The sequence below is a fragment of the Micropterus dolomieu genome, linkage group LG21 (genome assembly GCF_021292245.1).
Source record: "Micropterus dolomieu isolate WLL.071019.BEF.003 ecotype Adirondacks linkage group LG21, ASM2129224v1, whole genome shotgun sequence".
Classification (NCBI taxonomy): Eukaryota; Metazoa; Chordata; class Actinopteri; order Centrarchiformes; family Centrarchidae; genus Micropterus; species Micropterus dolomieu.
In genome coordinates, this window is record NC_060170.1 from 25369829 (window position 1) to 25388185 (window position 18357).

The window sequence follows — 18357 nt, forward strand, 5'->3', positions numbered from 1 at the left end:
ACCATAATTATGCAGATGACACACAGATTTACATAACCATTTCACCAGGGGACTATGATCCCATACAGGCGCTGAGTAACTGTATTGAGCAGGTCAACAATTGGATGTGCCAGAATTTTCTTCAATTAAACAAGGATAAAACTGAAGTTATTGTTTTTGGAGCCAGGGAGGAACGATTCAAAGTCAGTGCTCGACTTCAATCTGTAATGTTAAGAACCACAAATCAAGCCAGAAATCTTGGTGTAGTCATGGACTCAGACCTGAATTTGAGGAGCCATATTAACACAATTACAAAGTCAGCCTACTATCACCTGAAGAATATATCAAGGATTAAAGGACTTATGTCTCAATAGGACCTGGAAAAGCTTATCCATGCATTTATCTTCAGTCGACTTGACTACTGTAACAGTGTCCTTACAGGGCTCCCTAAGAAATCCATCAGACAGCTGCAGCTGATTCAGAACGCTGCTGCTCGAGTCCTCACTAAGACGAAAAAGGTGGGTCACATCACTCCAGTTCTGAGGTCTTTACATTGGCTTCCTGTATGTCATAGAATTGATTTCAAAATCCTGCTGTTTGTTTATAAAGCACTAAATGGTTTAGGGCCAAAATACATTTCTGATCTTCTGTTTCATTAGGAACCATCCAGACCTCTCAGGTCGTCTGGGGCAGGTTTGCTTTCTGTCCCCAGAGTCAAAACTAAACAAGGAGAAGCAGCATTCAGTTATTATGCTCCATATATTTGGAACAAACTCCCAGATAACTGCAGGTCTGCTGAAACTGTCAGTTCTTTTAAATTAAGACTGAAGACTTTTCTTTTTACCATTGCTTTTAATTAAATATTTAAGATTTTTCTTTTTACTGATAATTTACACTGCACTGTAACTTTTACTGTCCTGTTTTCTTTTCCTTTGTTTTTAGCTTTTTATTATTTTCCATTTAACTCTTTTAACCCTGATTGTAACACTGTAACTTTTATTATATTTTATGTTGCTTTTAAACTTTTACATATTTCCCTGTTGCTTTTATGTTTTATATAAAGCAATTTGAATTACCTTGTTGTTAAATTGTGCTATACAAATGAACTTGCCTTGCCTTGCCTTGCCTAGCCCACACGGACAAAATGTTGTCATTATGTTAAATAAGTACGAAAAACAAGAAGTAGTAGTAATAGAAGTAGTTGTAGTCCTCTGATTTATTAGAAGTCAGAAGAGAAGTGAAATTTGGAAAAATGGAGGACCACACGTAACTGACGGCTATCGTAGCTTCTCTTCCGCCCTTGGGAAGTGAGGGGTGAGCGGTGACCAATGGTTCATTCATGTGGTATCGGAAAAATCTGAATTTTTTTTCTTGCAAAAAGAGGAATTAAGTGTACATGGGACCCAAAGAAGTATACAGAACAGTATACAAATATATAAGAAGTAATAATAAATACCTTTTCCGGGGGTAGTCTATATTATCTAAAGCTTATACACTGTACCTTTAAAGTTGACATGTTCCACTTATAGAACTTTAACTTTGAAACTGAAATGATGTGGATGTCTGGAAACTGTTATTTGGCCCAAAACATTATGTTAGAGTTGAGAAGACAACTCTTCTTGATTATGTTAAATAATGATGCCACTATTTATGTAGGTAGCTGTCAAAACATGACAAAGTTAATAAACTGTACCACTGCACATTTATTAGAAACCCACTGGTCTTAAAATTCCAAAAAAACATCCGATTATCTTTCATACCAGTAGAAAAAACAAAAACCTCTGTGTGGGTCCTCTAATGTTAGCCAAGGTTTTCAGTTTACCTTCAGGTTCTGTAACTCTGGTTGTGCTCCTGATTCCCTTAAAAAATATTTTCCTGCATTTTATAGGAGAGGGCATATCTGTTGGTTTTGGTGTTTTCATCTGTTTGTGTAGCTTAAAGCTTGTTATTCAAAAGTAGGCGATCATCTTTCTGTTTAGGTTGTTACAGCATTCACTTCTGTTTTATTATTAAATATTATTAGTGGGCTTTGCTGAAGATTTTTATTTATTATGCAAGGAGGCCAGATAAGTCACAGGTTCCACTTGTAGCTATGAACAAGAGGCTAACTTCAATAGAAAATCCAATGCAGGCTATATTTATGGTACATTTGACATGTCAGAAATGCAGCACTATTAAATTACTTTGTGTGGCACAAAGTCACTCCTGCATTCTTTGCATACAATAAACACAGAGGGCAATACTGAAGAGTACATCTGCTACGATGTCATTTATTTTAAAGCTATTATGTTCAAAATTTATTTGAGATTGACATAAGTTGCAGCAGCTGCAGCCACTTTATACAGACACAAATCAAACATCACGTTGTATAAAAACTTAACAGGAGTGTTTTATTTGCAGTGTATTTCGAGACTTGGTAGCAAGTTAGCTTTTGCAGTGAGGAAAATCACCAAGCTCACCTATTAAAAGGACAAACTAATGTCAGAATAAGACATCAGAATCAGAAACAGCTTTATTGCCAAGTAGGTTTGCACATACAAGGAATTTGCTTTGGCATTTTGGTGCATAACAATAATTATTGCAGGTAGAAATATAAAAATTGACAATAAGATGTAAAAAATATAAAAACATATATACGTTTGTTCAATATGGCTGTTATTTATGTGCAAAATATTTACATGAACTTAAATGTGCAAAAATGCATAGGCACTGTACTGTAAAGGGGGTGAGGGTTATGGGGGTATGAGAGTCAGTGTCAGTGGGGGTCCTGGGCCTTGTTGATGAAGCCAGCTGCAGATGGAAAGAAACTGTTCTTGTGGTGTGAGGTTTTTGTCCTGATGGTCTGCAGCCTGGACCGCAGCCTGGAGAAGGGTGTTTCAGACACTCTGCTCTGGCACTCCTAGAGCTGATGTTCAGCTCCTATGTGGTCCTGGGTGACGAAAGTGCCCAGGAACTGTACCATTGTGTGCCTCCAGATATACTTTATTTAAACCATTTCTTTTAGGTATTGAATATAATGGCATACTAGATCAGACAGATTTCTCAGACTTTGAATTTTAAACAAATGAGAAAACTACAGAAGAAAAGCAGCCAGCAAACTGAGGAATGGGTTTAGCATAAATGAAGGTTTGTCAAGTTTAAGCAAGAAAAACATGACAACAGTATGAGCAGATCAAGTCTCCCACAGTGTGTTTCTGTCTTTATAAGTATAATAAATGCAGTGGTTGATGGAAGTATTCCGATCCTTTACTTAAGTGAAAGTAGTAATACCACACTGTAATAATACTCTGTTACATGTAAAAGTACTGCTTTGAAAATGTAAAGCAGACCCCCTGTGACGGTTCTATTAGATGTTCTATCATTAGATTATTATTACTGATACAATAATGTAAAAGCAGGATTTTACTGTTATAGTTTTTGAGGTGGAGGTCGTTTTCTTCTCATTATTTTCTCCATTAATCGATTGATTATTTGGTTCACAATGCTCACAGTCCAAACATTATAGACAATATGTTAATATTATTCCAACAATTAAAATGAAAAGCAACAAGTGTTCACATTTGTGAAGCTGGAACCATAAAATGTTTTAACACCAAATATGACTTAAACAATTATCCAAACTCATTTTCTGTCAATCGACAGAATTAATTAATTAATTAATTAATTTGTAAAGTAACTAAAGTCGTCAGATAAACGTAATGTAAGTTAAAAGTACAATACCTCAAATAGTACAGTACTTGAGTAAATGTACCACCACTGATTATAAGCATTATGCACACCAGCATAGTAGTAAATTTTTGATTAAAGTATGAAGTGTAATGCTTTTGGGTTAGTAGATCATTGGAGTTGTGACGATTGTATGAATGCCTTTTTCACCATTCACTTTTACATTCACTTCAAAGGAAAGCTGTAACACAGCATTCTTCAACTGGATGAAAGCACCTCCTTCTTGACATCTCACTTCAAAATATCCTATAAATATACAAAACATGTTTACTGGGCGCTAAGACACCCTCAGAGCCCTGAGCTAGGGCAGTTATGATACAGTCTATGCAGTACTAGTGCAAGCACATGCCCTGTGAAATGAATAGTGTGGACTTTCCCTCACTATAAAGTATCTTTCAAGGTCTGACTGGAGGAGGACATAACTATAGAGCCCACACTCCAGAGCGCGCAGCAGAAATGTCTAACAACTTCTTCCATTTCTCCTTCTCATATTCAGCTAATTTGAGTCTTCCCGTCTCTCTGTGGTGCTGTGTGCTCTATACATCTTCACCCACCATTCCCTCACATTTTCACTCTGTGCACTCTCACTCTGGAGGACCTATACACTGGCAGATAAGAGGAAATGAAGTCTCGTCTGCACAATTTGAAGCGCTGCTTTGAAGCTGAATGTGAAATAGCAGCTCCGCTCCTCTCTGCTCCTCTCTGGCTGGTAAAATAAGGGCCCTCTCGTTAAAAGCACTTTACCTGTGCTCCCTCTATGGATCATTGCTCTCATTAAACAGATTTGGGGTTACGTTCAAATCACAATTACTCCAAGCACTAACTGTTAATGGGCACAAGGGTTGAAAGAGTAAGAGAAATGTTTCTGACATTTCTTTTTATATCTCCCTTGGAGCTGGGATGAGAACACATCAAAAGGTGTAAGGTGAAGCATAAACTAACCTAAACCTGAATGGGGATTGATTTCAAAGATGTGCGATACTGAACTGTGCCTGAAATCACAGTCCAAAAATTTAAACTTTACACTAGATTTTAATCTTATGGTCTGCTGGGAACAGTTACATATAAAGATTGTACATTTAAAATATAGAAGTGAATTTCCTCTCCAGACTGAACTAGTAACTGTAGCACATTTTTGCCCTTATGTGACCTTTCAGTACTTACCGAGTGAGTTTTTCTATACTTGACTATGCAACACACATTACTGTGTATGTGTGCTACTGCGCGTGTTTGTCTGGGGAGTGTTGTATATGTACTAGGCTGCCGAGAACACCCCCTGGGTCCTACTGCACAATGCCAAGAAGAGTGCAGGCAGGATACTTTCATCTGCTCACCACAGAGATCCTGCTGTGTGTGTGTGTAGTGTTTGTCTGAATGGTGCAGGAAGGAAATATGTCACCTTGGGCTCTGCAAAACAGAGAGGAAACATCATTTTTGTATTGCAGATATAGTAACTATTCCTAATTTTACACTTGATCATTTAGATTGAAATATATTTAAATGACTGCACTTTGCACCAACTGTTCCTCAGATAAAGATATGCCTCCTTAAAACTCACAGACTTATTGCTTCCTCTGAGAGTTTCTGTTAGTAACCTGCTGACTGCCTCAGGAAAAGAAAGCAATATTTCGTTTTTCATTAATGACTAAAATAAACCAGAATGTGGATATTTCCTCATGATGCATCTCATAGTGTGTGTGTGTGTGTGTGTGTGTGTGTACAGCAAGCACTCAATTTTGCATTCTATGTGTATTTGTGAGCATGCATGTGGTTGCACCTCACTGCTACTATGTTGCATGCGTTTGTGTGTGCAGTTTTAGTGCAAGTGTGAGGGCTTCTCCTGGTGACTGCCTAGGGCAATAGCACAGGATGTAATCCCATGTATGCCTCCAGTCTCTTAGCTGCCTGCGTAGATGTGGAGGAACATTTTAGCCCCTGCAGTGTGCCGTAGGGCTCGAGTGCTCACCCTCCTGCACTACTAACAACACAGTTTCCTCCCTGCTTTCACCATTTGTGCACAATTCTTTCTACACTGTTTGTGTGGCACAGTTCAATTTGCAGCAATGAGAGATGGCTTAAGGAGAAAGAAATTGACATTTGACAGCCATTATATTAAAGTATGTACACTTTCACAAAAGCGTATCAGTGTCTGGGGGAGAAGCGCACTCTCTTGCCTGAAAATCAAATCATCTACTTAATGTATAGTCTAATCTCAATTGCCACTTGGTTGTGCAAAAGCTAAGAAATACAGTAGGTAAAACATGCTTATAGTGAAGCCAAATGTCATGAATTGATTGAAAACGAGTACAGACATTCTTAGCACTCAATTCAGACTCAGTGACAGGCAATCAAGTTTCATTTGACAAATGAATTCAAGGAACAGTCTGACCTGAATAGCTGTATTCAGTAGGTGAACAGAAATCATATCACTTAAAATAAACATCAAATGAAAGGATCCAAGCTTTTGTGTGTTCTTAAAATAGTTGGAGCAGAATTTCTGGTAAAAACTAAAGCTACAACAAGATTTTAATGAGAAGATGTGTGTCATTTTGTCCTAAATCACAAAGGACTGCATCAGTTGAGAATTTTACCCAAAATGCAGTCTGCCATTGGGTATTGGTCCTCATCTTCCTTTTGGAAGTAACAAATAAAACTCAAGCCCTGTTGTTATAAATATTTGTACATGAGCACACTGTTCTGAGAAACTCTAGACTCTCCTTGATCTCTTACATATTATTTCTTAATCATGTGAAATCACATGGTTGGGCTGCTAAATACCAGTGTTGTGTATGCATTTTGCTGTAGGCTAATGGGATCAATACCTAGAAACATGTCACAGCACAAGGTTTCTAGTTTTTGAAACTGAAATTTTGGAACTGTATTGCTTATTGTTGTTTTTAATATGTCATTGAAGTGACTGTATGGCAGAAAGTGATTATATAATCACCCAGTTCTGTGAAGGTGTTGCTGATCCCCTGAATGAATAAGATGGAAGAATTGCATTTACTTGATATTGTCACTGGTGCTTTTACCACCAGTGACAAATGTCTATTTCTTTTCTGTCTATGTCCTTATACCTTCAGCTGGTTCATTATTACCATGGTCTGACCTCCTGTGGTGTTTATCAAGAGTTCTGATGAGGTTGTCAAAGAAGGCTAGAGGAGTGACAGGTGGTCTTGATGATAACTACCCATCAACCCCCTTCCATCTCACCATGATGCAAGCCTCAACCACTGATCTCCTCTCTGATGTCCATAGCTGCAACATAACAGAGCAGAAAGGGGAGATCAATAGGTGTCATAATCAATAGGTCAGAATGAGGAATCACTGAAAGGTCAGTGGCGATCGATTCCCACATTATTGCAGTGCAACCTCTCTGCTGTTGCATGTTGGTCATTAACTATGAAACCCTGCTGGATGCCATCACCCCTGCCTGCTTTTAGTCACAGCAACTAATCCTAATTATTAGTTCCGCTCTAGCTAGAGGGGCAGAGAACGACATTTTCTTCATCTGTGTGTGATGTGTTATGTTATGATATCTGCCTGGTCCTCACACCCCTGACCTGTCTCTCTGTGAGACAGTTCCTCGTTAGGAGAAAGTCAGATCGCCCCCTGCTGCATGTAGCTGCAGCCATACAGCCATCATTAGTGAGTGACAGTGCAGTGTGTGGCTACCACGCTGCAATGTTCTTGGTCCAGCATTATTGAGCTCCAATGGGGGCTACCCTGGAGATGTATGGGGTCCAGATCACGAATCTTACACTATCCAGTTCAGAGCAATCCTGGTCCGCCACAGAGCTTAGCAAGACATCCACCTGAGTTCTTAGTTCTGCTGGGGAAGGGGACAGGTTCACCCAGTTGAGCCAAAATCTGATTTTCACCTCTGTCTAGACTGGTGTGAAGCTATGATGGTGTTTTGACTGGCTTGAGAAATGCAGTGTCATGGGGGTGACAAAATGGATGTCTGGAGTCAGCTTAGGTAAGGTACTGTATCTCATGGAATGCAACCATTCTGTATTTTTAAGACATGAGTGATAGAGGTGCTACCAGTCCCCCCAAAATCCCCTGCATGCTTTTCTTAACAGTCTTACACCAGGTGCTACCAGGTGATCAAAGACGAGCAAATGTCAATTTCAAATACAAGTATCCTTTATCAAGTGTGAGTTAGTGTTGAAAGTGAATTAAAATAATCTACAATACAAATTGGACAAATTGAAAACCAGATGCTGACATGCATGTTCAGTGCTGAAAAAAATCAGGCCTGTGCCGTGGCCAAGCTACTACACAGCTCTCTTTTGACCCTCTAAACCCGTTTTGTCCAGCACTTCTTCCCTGAAATGGCATTAGCATAAATCTCCAGTCCATAGAGGTAATGATGGTGTGAAATTATGGCTGCCTCAGCAGACCTTCTTCCCCTTTCTGCGCTACCTCCCTGTGGGTCCAAGGCCTTAGTCTTCGGCTGAGACCCTCTCCCATGCCTTCTTTCTCTCCTTCCTCTCCCTCTCTCTTCTCCTTTGCCACCTAGTTCCATTCAAAGGGAATGTGTAACTGAATTTGAAATTGAGTGCCCTTCTTTCAAGGACCACAGCTAATGAGACGTTTTGCCTTGAAATCCAGGCTGGATGGGGGGAAACCCTGATGGGTGGAGATGATAGCCACCCTGTACGTCAGGTGTAAGGCTGTCCAGATCTTTCACTGCTGAGAAGGAGAGGGGTGGTTTCTACAGGGGTGAGAAATAAGGATAAGCCTTATACAATGAGCACCCTTCTCTGGGTCACCTGGGGCTGCCATTGTGAATCCAAGAGCTGACCTGAAATAGTACGCCTGTGTGATCTGCATCTATGTGCAAAGAGAAACCGACACCAGCCTGGCCTCCCCCTTTTGCATACATGTATTAGGAGCTATATTGAAAAAAATAAAGCCCATGAGGGTCTGGAGAGAGATAGGTGGTGACAATTAGATTGAGATGGAAGTACGCTGGAGTGGGTCAGGGTGAGTTGAGCAAGGATGGAGTGTGGAGAGATGGAAAGGGGGTCAGGCCCATAGAAACAGGTATACTTGACAGTTTACGGTCCAGGGATCATCCGAGAGACGCCACATGGGTGCAATGATGAAAGGAATTGAGAGCTTTGCGTCCTAGGGGTTCTCCCTTTAATCAGGGGCCCTGAGGAGAGAACCTTACAGGCTATGGGCCCCTGGCCGCTGCTAGCCACTGTCATGCTAATGAAAGAGGCTCAGGGTGTGAATGGAGAGGCTAGCTTGTTACCAGCGTGCTAATTAATGCATGCAGCAGGGGTGTGTGTGTGTGTGTGTGTGTGTGTGCGAGTGAGTGTTTTGTGCATTTTAATGAGGTGTCTGTGTACGTGTGAATGTGAGTATGCATGTCAGGATGACAGGGATTTGAGGCATGGAGTGAGGAGGATGTGCGACCAGATTTGCAAATAGGGGCTCAAGAGTGCAGAACACAGCAGATGCATCTAGGAATAGTGTGGAAATAATTTGTTGGGAATTACCTGAAGTCAAGACTCTGACTCGAGTCTGCGTCTGACATCATCTTACTGCTCTGTAATAAGATGTTTTTCAGTTTCAAGGTACAGTTAAAAGCGCACAAGAGCTACTGTAGACTACATTTTCTATAAACATAAAAAATATGCAGATTCTGTATATTTTATCATTTATTAATTAAGAACTATAATAAATGCATTTTCTATTATTAATAATATTTCTATTATTTATTACTGCATAGAATCTAAAATAACTTCCTCAGCTGCAACACACATTGTGTGGTGGAAACAATCCTATCTAATTTATTTTCTCATGACTATCTATGGCGCATTGACTGCTGTTCATCAGTGCTCTTGTGTCTGTCATGTCCCAGACTATATGACAAAAAATTAGCCTTGGAGATCGGTTAAGGGTCTCACCCCAGACAACCCTTTATGTCTACCCGGCGTTCCCACGGACATATAGATAGGGGACTTTCGGATGGCCATAGGCGCAGCATATGGCCCAAGGCGGCAGCATTGTCTAAGCTGTTTAGGTAAGATGAAAAACCGGCATTGTTGCACGTGTCACTTAGACAAGACGGACAGGGGCGTGTGTCAGGGCAAGGAGAATGCCATCGAAGACCGTGACCTTTTAATTTGCCAGTGGCCTCTCCCACAGACCTCTGTGTTGGCTGTACATGCCCCATTCTCTAAATTGGGACTCTATCAATCTCATCGGTGTTGACAAGGAACATGTTTGCTAGGTTCAATTTGACTGATGTAACCCAGGAGGAAAATCCATAAGCAGAGTTTTTTTTTTTATAAAATTTTGACATGTATAAAAACATTATTTTCACAATGGGGGTTGAGATAAATTAGGTTAAATGCTGTGAAGTTATGGCCTGTGAGAGAATTACCCTAATGCCTGAAATGTGAAATTGTCATCTTTTTGAAGAATTACAATTATTTTCTAGAGCATCCACATGAACATCTCAGAGGATGTGACCCAGTACAGATGTGATGAGATGAAATATGCTCTACTTTTCCCCATCAATCAGTTCATGTACAATTTTGAACAGCCACTTGGAGTTTTTAGCAGTTTAAGGTCTTATCTTTTGCTAAAAGGCTACAAAAAAGTCACAATATTATTTAGATTTTATTTAGTTTTGGAATAAAATTAACTGTACATATACATAAATTCTTTGTTTTTGAAAAAAACAAATATATCCTTCAACTACTAGTTGCAACATCTTCATGCATTTCTGTTTTGTCCATTTTCAAAGCAGTCACATCTGTGTGAAACACAGTGTGCTGAATAACAGAACATTCTGTAGGTCACTGTCTCGCTTCATGAGCGCTACATACACTAGAAGTCTCCGTATTGTGTTTGACCAGTACTGCAGCCCATATTCCATCCTACCCCCAACCTTGTCCACCCTGTAAAATGCCATTATAAAAATGTCAAGTGGATCCCTCTCTCTCATCCTGCCTGTCAAAATCATGTGCCATTATGCAAATCATAGTGTGAACACACACTCTCAAAGATTTACACAGGCTATATGGGCTATAAGCAATGGTGAATTCAGATGATTACAGAATTAATCCTAGAGATACATATTGCATATACATTTATGAAAATGAGGGAATATTTTGCATTTTGGCCCTTGAAGGTTAAAATATTATCATGTATCATCACGTATGTGGTGGCTGCTGCTCAGAAGGTAGAGGGGGTCGTCTGCTAATCACAGGGTTGGCGGTTTGATCTCTGGCTCCTCTTGTCTACATGAAGGAAGTGTCCTTGGACCCTTAAGTTGCTTTTGATGGTCAAGCCAGCGCCTCGCAGGGCAGCTCCGTCACCATCAGTGTGTGAGTTTGTGTGTGAATGGGTGAATGAGAGGCAAATTCTAAAGGGCTTTGTCAGTTAAGGTAAAGAGGAGCTATATAAGTGCCTTCCATTTACCAAAATTGTTTTCTTTTTCATCTGTTGAAAAGATAATTAAATCAACATTTGTGTTTAAATTTTTTAGCTAGATTTTTTTTGTTTACCTTAAATTTTTTGATGCAAGTAAAATTGTTCTATATTGTTCAAAATAAGTTTTTAAATCAGAATTTGAAGCAGATAGATTTATGAACGTATTTGGCCTCCTGTCCAGTTCAAGTCATTCAGACACAAATCTGAATATATTCTTCAAGTTAAAAGGATTTTCATCCATTCATACTTTTTATTTAAGAGATCATACTAAATGGTCCAGTGCCAGCAACCCCTTAAATTGGGTTTAAAGTGATTTTGTCAGTGACTATTAGATAGAAGTGCATATGTGATTTTATCCTTTCACATTTCTTAACTCTTTCCTCTTTCACTGGTAACTTAAATGTCTGTGTCTGAATTGCAGTAACTGGAGTGGTTTTGTGGTTCTGCAGAAATGGAAATAGTGTGCGTGAGAAAAGAGGGAAATAGGGACATAAGAGGTAGAAATATGTAATTTTTGGTGGAAAGCATGAATGTACCTGAAGTGGAGGTCAACCCTATAATGTAACCATTTGGAGGGAGTATCATTAAAGCCATTTACCATGACTTTCACTGAATTGCTTCTTAAGTAATGACAGAGGTCCTCCTATCGAGGGCAAGTGAAAAGAGTTATGTGTACCCTTCCGCTGCACCTGTACTATACAGACCGTTACATTACGGAAAATCAAGAAAGGACAGATAACTTCACTGATCTATGACACATCGGAGTATCCATTAGCTGCAGAAAGAGCACAAGAGAGAAAGAGACAGAAAGGGAGAAAGAAATACAGATCGGGCCTTCTGTTTTGACAGCCCTGAACCCGAGTATTGCTCCATTGTTTGTTTCAGCAGAGGAGTCATGGATGTGGTTTGAGTGACAGTGAGACCGATGTACACTGACATGTGGAGCTGCTTCACATTTCCTCTAATTGCTCCGCATTGCCCGAGCTTGGCACACATGTAGAGCATGGTAAGAGGCGCCTCTTTTTAGGTTGAAACAGAGGGTGCTGTGATTTGGCATACAAAGAGGAAAAGAGGGAGGGAGGGCGGGGGGCAGGTGGAGGAGGAGGAGGAGGAGGAGGAGAAGGGCTTGAAGAGGAGGTATTCTATTATTCCTGATGGACTACTCTGAAGGATAGAGAGGTGATGGCCTTGCCTGTACAACTCTGTGGCATAGTAATATCCTGCATTAAATCTCTGGCCAGTTAAAGCACAGATGTAGTGCCAGCACACCAGATGTATGACATCAGGTACATTCTACCAATCAGATGTCAATGATGAAAGCTATAGGTTTTGTGCAAATAAACAAATGTAGAAACAAAGAAGGGAATTTGAGGGGTAATACAATGGCGTACATGGCGTAAGTTTTGATTCGTGGTGTGCTGAAAAGCACTGAGATTGGAGGAAATCCTTGCAAGGGAGGAAAAAAAGCCTCTATCCTTGCTGATGCTATTTTAATTAAATAGTTGCTAGGTTACATCGTGCAGAACGACAGGGGTGGGTGGTGTGGCACAGGCGCCCGGGCGATGGGAATGCTGTATGTGTGTGTGTGTGTGTGAGAGGACATGTCCCTGAACAATGAAAGCACATCCCCTTTTTCCACACCCGATCTATAATAAGGATTTCAAATGTGAGACATATTGACATGAAATACAGTGAGAGCGATTTTACACTCTAAAACTCTCTCTCGCTATCCCCCCATATTCATGTGCCTTTTTCATTTTTCCCTCACAGATCAGAGGGTGGGGGGAAGCCCCCTTTCATCTCTGTGACAGTGCTTTTCACCTCTACTGGTGACTTAGCGAGGACTAGTGCTCCCATTGCACCCTGGGATGCCAGACGATGGAGAATGCCACGGGCCTGTGTACCCTGGCAACCACTCCTGTTTCAGATACCCCCCTCCCCAACACACACACACACACACACACACACACACACACACACACACACACACACACACACACACACACACACACACACACACACACACACACACACACACACACCTCCAGCCTCTTTTAGCTCTCCATTCCCAGCCTCCATCCAGGACTCTGACCACACAGAAACCCAGACAGAGCACTAGTAGTTGGGGCTGGAGACAACAGTGAGTCCCTTGATGTTGGAAATAAATCTGACAGGCCCTACTGGATAAGGCCAAGCATAATCTTTCTCATTGACTTCAGGCCGAAGGGTGTGTGTATGTGTGTGTGTGTGTGTGTGTGTGTGGTTTCCACGATCTCCTTTTCTTTATTGTCAACACCCTCCCTCATCTCCACCTCAACCCTCCTTTCCTCCACCACTTCTTCTCCCCGATGCCAGCAGAGATAATGCCATAATTTAAAGCTATGCATTGTAGAAGATGAATGATAGTTGCTTTTCTTGTTTAATATGCATTCACTACCACCGGATAATAGTCTTTTTGTAGGAATAAAAGAAAAACCTTCAAAAGAAATTGTGCATTTTTATGTTATATTCTCCCCCTAATGTCCTAAAAGTGATATATAATTCTCAGTCTTTCATTAGAAACAAAATTGATAATGATGAAAGTGTGCTACGTTTTTCCATAGCTGTTCCTTTTTCATATTCTTGAGTGAAATATTGCAGTGTGAAAGAGTTAGCTTTTCCTTTTTTTTTCCTCCCATGGTCTCCAGAGTGCATATGGAGCTGGCTTTAAAAAAGTGTGGGGGAAAAAACACACACACACACACACACACACACACACAAATAATTTTGTCTTTTGCAAAAACATTCACTCTTGATGCATATACAGCATAAATATGTATTCCATGTCTCAGTCACAAAAAGCTATTTCTCTGTCTATTTTCACTTTTATTTCTCCCCTGCCAACAGCATAGCAGAAGAGACTGGAGCTACAGCATGTGTTCCTGCACCAAGAGAAGCTGGGGGCTCAGCGTCCAGGTGCCAGTTTCCCTCGGGACTCTTCCAAATGATTCTGGTGACCTGTTGCTCCACTCGGCGGTTGGCGTGCGCTCCAGCAGGCCATGGCGAGAGGTCAGGGGTCGTTTGAAGCAACATGGTGTCAATACATGACCTTCTGACAGGATCAAACAGCAAATTAACTCTCTGAACAAGCTCATGTTTTGAAATGACCTCAAGCACAATTATTCATGGTTGTATAGTTTGTGAATTTAACGTCCTACTACAAAATGACAACATTTCGTTTTTCATCTTACATCTCAGAAAATATACAAATTCTTGCTAAATTTTGTTTTAGAGACATACAGTGGGAGAAACACCACCTCCAAGAAATTACTGTAGTTTTATGGATGCCTTTTTTTCTCTTTACCAAGTCAAATCCAGTGGACTGGGGATCAGTGGTGGGAGAAGTATATAGAACCTTTACTTAAATAAAAGTACTAATACCACATTGTGAACACACACCACTACAAGCAAAAAGGTTTACTTAAGTAATGTTTTGAATAAGAATGTGTTGGTATTATCAGCATAATAAGTGCATTAAAAGGGTCGCTGTCAGTGTTTTACTGTTACATATGATGTTGTTGAATTAATATTACTGTTGCATTAATGTGTATGATGCATGTTTAATAAGGTTGAGCTATTTGGGGGGTTGATAGTTTGTTTAGCTGAAGAAGCAAGAGAATTTTCTCAACCCATAAAAGGAACACTTCATCCTTCAGCTTATCAGAAAAAAATCTCAATCACCAAATCTGGAGATACATGGTTTCCACTGGAGAAAAAAGTGGACTAGTAGTGGAGTAGAAGTATGCAATTGCAAAGAATGGAAATAGTACCTCAAATTTGTACTTTAAATACAACACCTGAGTGAATGTACTTAGTTATATTCCACCACAGCTGGGGATCACTGTGTAAACAATTTAAAATGAACAAACAAACCAAAGATATATGGACAGATGGGACATCATTTTTGAAATGTCCCTTATACGTCACACATAATGCTCTGTGTTCGTTGCTGTGTGCATGGCTTTAAAATATTTTGAAACATTTTTCTTTTATCTCCCAAAAAATCACTATACATAAACTGCATGTATATCAGTATCACCAGAACTGATCTTTAAGGAAAGTATTCACAACCATGTAGAAACCCTTCATCGTGTTTGAGATACAAGCTAACTGACAGGCTTAAAATACATTTCTCCCTTTATCCATAGTAATGTTCAGAATTTGCCACATTCAGTTTTTACATTTATTGAAAACAGCGCAGAGTTACATTGTCTTAATTAGGAACATAGGCTGGCTTTACTACAACGTGACGGAGGACCTGGAGGTTGAAGTGCTCCGTGAATGCAATGTGCATCATCAGCCTAATAAAATATAACACAGAAAATTAAGTCTGTTGGACATGAGGCACGCAAAACAACAGGATCCCTGAAGCAAAATGATACAGGTTTCCGTTGTGAGTGTGTGTGTATGCGTGTGGATATGTGTGTGTTATAAGTGCATTTGCTGGAGTGTAGAACCACATAGAAAGCAATTATAGAAATATGTTTGTTACTGTATTAACTCAAAGGAGAAAAATGCCGCCAAGAAAATGTGATGTAGGCTGGAGCTCCTTTGTCCTAGTTTGAGCACCACATTCACCAAAGTGCATCAAAGTGTCAGCAATTCAAACATGAAAAATGGATGAAGACAATGGTGCATTTCTCACAATTTTTCTAATAAACTGTCAATCAAACTGCACCATGAATGACAGTAATATCATATGATGCAGCATTCCATATCAAAGATCTCATCGATGCTCGTTCCCCCTTTGGCTCAATCTGAGGCCTGTCCTCCCCTCTTATTATCATCATCATCATTCGGACATGAAAGGAGAGAAACAAGTGCTGCACCATTGCCAAGGAGAAACCTTGATCTTGAGGCATTTGCATTCGCCACCTAGCTCCTCTGGATGCATAAACGTGTTACCAAGGTGCGCTCTGATTGGATGGCACTGAAAAGCTGGCATTCTGCTAATGCTCAAAGCAAGCAGGCACTCCGCCCTCCCCTTCCATGCACAGTCACACTCATTTGGTGGCACTAGGGGGCAGTCCACTCTGTTGGTTGTTATTGTGAAGGAGATATCAACAGTAGAATTTAGAAGGAAGAGAAATAGGACATGACCAGTTTTAAAAAAGAAAGAAGATAATATAATATATAAATGAATATATAATTTATTAATTTATGTGGATTCTTGGATAAATCTATTAGGTTTCTGTGAGCTCAATGTCACCATGAAAGGCATTAAGCTGTATACTGTAGTACTGCTTTTGCTAATTCAAAAGCACCCATCTTTTTTTCAACAGTAAGCACAGATTTTATTGTAAATCATGGATTACATATACAAGGCACAGAAATTTGAATTTCTGAAATTTTGTCTTGGAGGGTAAACATTCCTCTCCGGAGCTTAAAGAGAAAGTTAAGTGCATCTTAACGATACAATATGAAATAACAGATATTAATGTATCTGGTAGCTTCTTGTCTTGGATGCACCTTTTGTTTTTTGAGAGAATGGTAAGCTGCTCTCTCATCACAATACATATCAGTTTAATTCTCAATAATGTTTAAAAAGTCCGAGATGTATTAGGAATAATAACATTAAATATAATCTATATTAATGTCACTGTTGGTTTACATCAGGCGTCAAAGAGAAGCAAAATACTTTGACACACACACACACACTTTTAAAGGAGCTATACTGTAGCACTGTCTGTGTATAGCGTCTATCAGGAGGCTGCTGATTAAAGGCCTACAACAATCAAGCATGGAAACCCCAGAGGAACAATGTTCATCTGGATATGAATTAATGTAAGAGCAGTGGTGATTACCATGAGGGCAGTCAGCCATTTCATATTTCTAGCATGAGGCAGTGGACCTCAAATTTTAACCATGACGAGATTTAAATGTACTTAGCTTGGTGAGAATCTTTTTTTCTCCCTCGCCCTTCTTTGCACTTGTAACTGGTGCACGTTTAACTCAATTAGGTCATAATACACAGACAGCTTTAGGGGAACAATATTTCCCATATGCAGCGATGTGAATTATGAATGGGTCAGAATCAGTGTGTGTCAGTGGGATAACATGGACAAAAGTAAAATAAAATTTGTCCTCCACAATGGCTTCGTCATCTTAATGCTCCTGATCAACCGATACAGAGAAACCTACATTCGTATAATACTGGATGATACACTTGACTGTGTACATTTGACATGATTCAAAAAAAAATCTCCACTGGTGTCCTCTATTTTTCCTCATTAAAAATAACCTTCTGTCTTATATCAATACAATGTTATTGTCTTAATTTCTCTGAGCATTTCCCAAATGCAGCTTCAATACATTGCCAATTGTTCTTGTATTGTACTACCTATAAAAACCTGCACTTTTAGCAAAATTATCAATAAAGCTGTTGTTTCAATTTTGAATTGTGTCAATTTGTTTATGCTGCTTTGTGGAATTTTTTTAAACTATTTTGAATATGTGCTATATTTAATGCCAGGTTTTCAAATGCCCACTTGCTTGCGGCAGCTAAAATAGCTTAAATGTTTGTGCTACCATCTCAGCTGTTGTCATGGTAATCTAAAGATGATAATTGCATGTATTATATTAAAGGTGATTGCTACATGCTGATCTCAGTCAACCAATCTTTAGTAATTCAGCAGGGGACCTTTCTTGTTTTTCTGATCTTTGTCAAAAATATGGAGGTAAAGAAAGGATGTAAAGAAAAGTAAGACATGTAAAAACAGGTCAGGAGATTGAGCAATGTAAAGCACTCTCTTTCAGGCCATTCACGATACAAAGTCAGGTCAGGCACGATGTATGGATGCTGCTTCTCACAGTCAACAGAAGGGTGGTATCACCATTCTATGTCAGACAGAAAGCTCACTATTATAGTGTAACCTCTTCAGAAGTGTCTCAGTTCTTCAGGCTATGTTGGGGACAGAAGAGTGGAGGTCTCCGCTCCCCTTCCTGAAGCGGAGCTCCACGCCACTCTACGGAGAGAGAGAGCGCGGTGAATAGGCCCCACTCAAGAGGAATAAAAGGGACCTCTCCACTGGTTTGTTTTGGAAGCTGTCTTATTGATCTGTCTACCTATGAATGAATGCATTGGCCCAGTTTTCCCGCTCATGTGGACAATGGCACTCGAGGCCTGCATTAACTGTTATTCCCAGAGAATGGCGA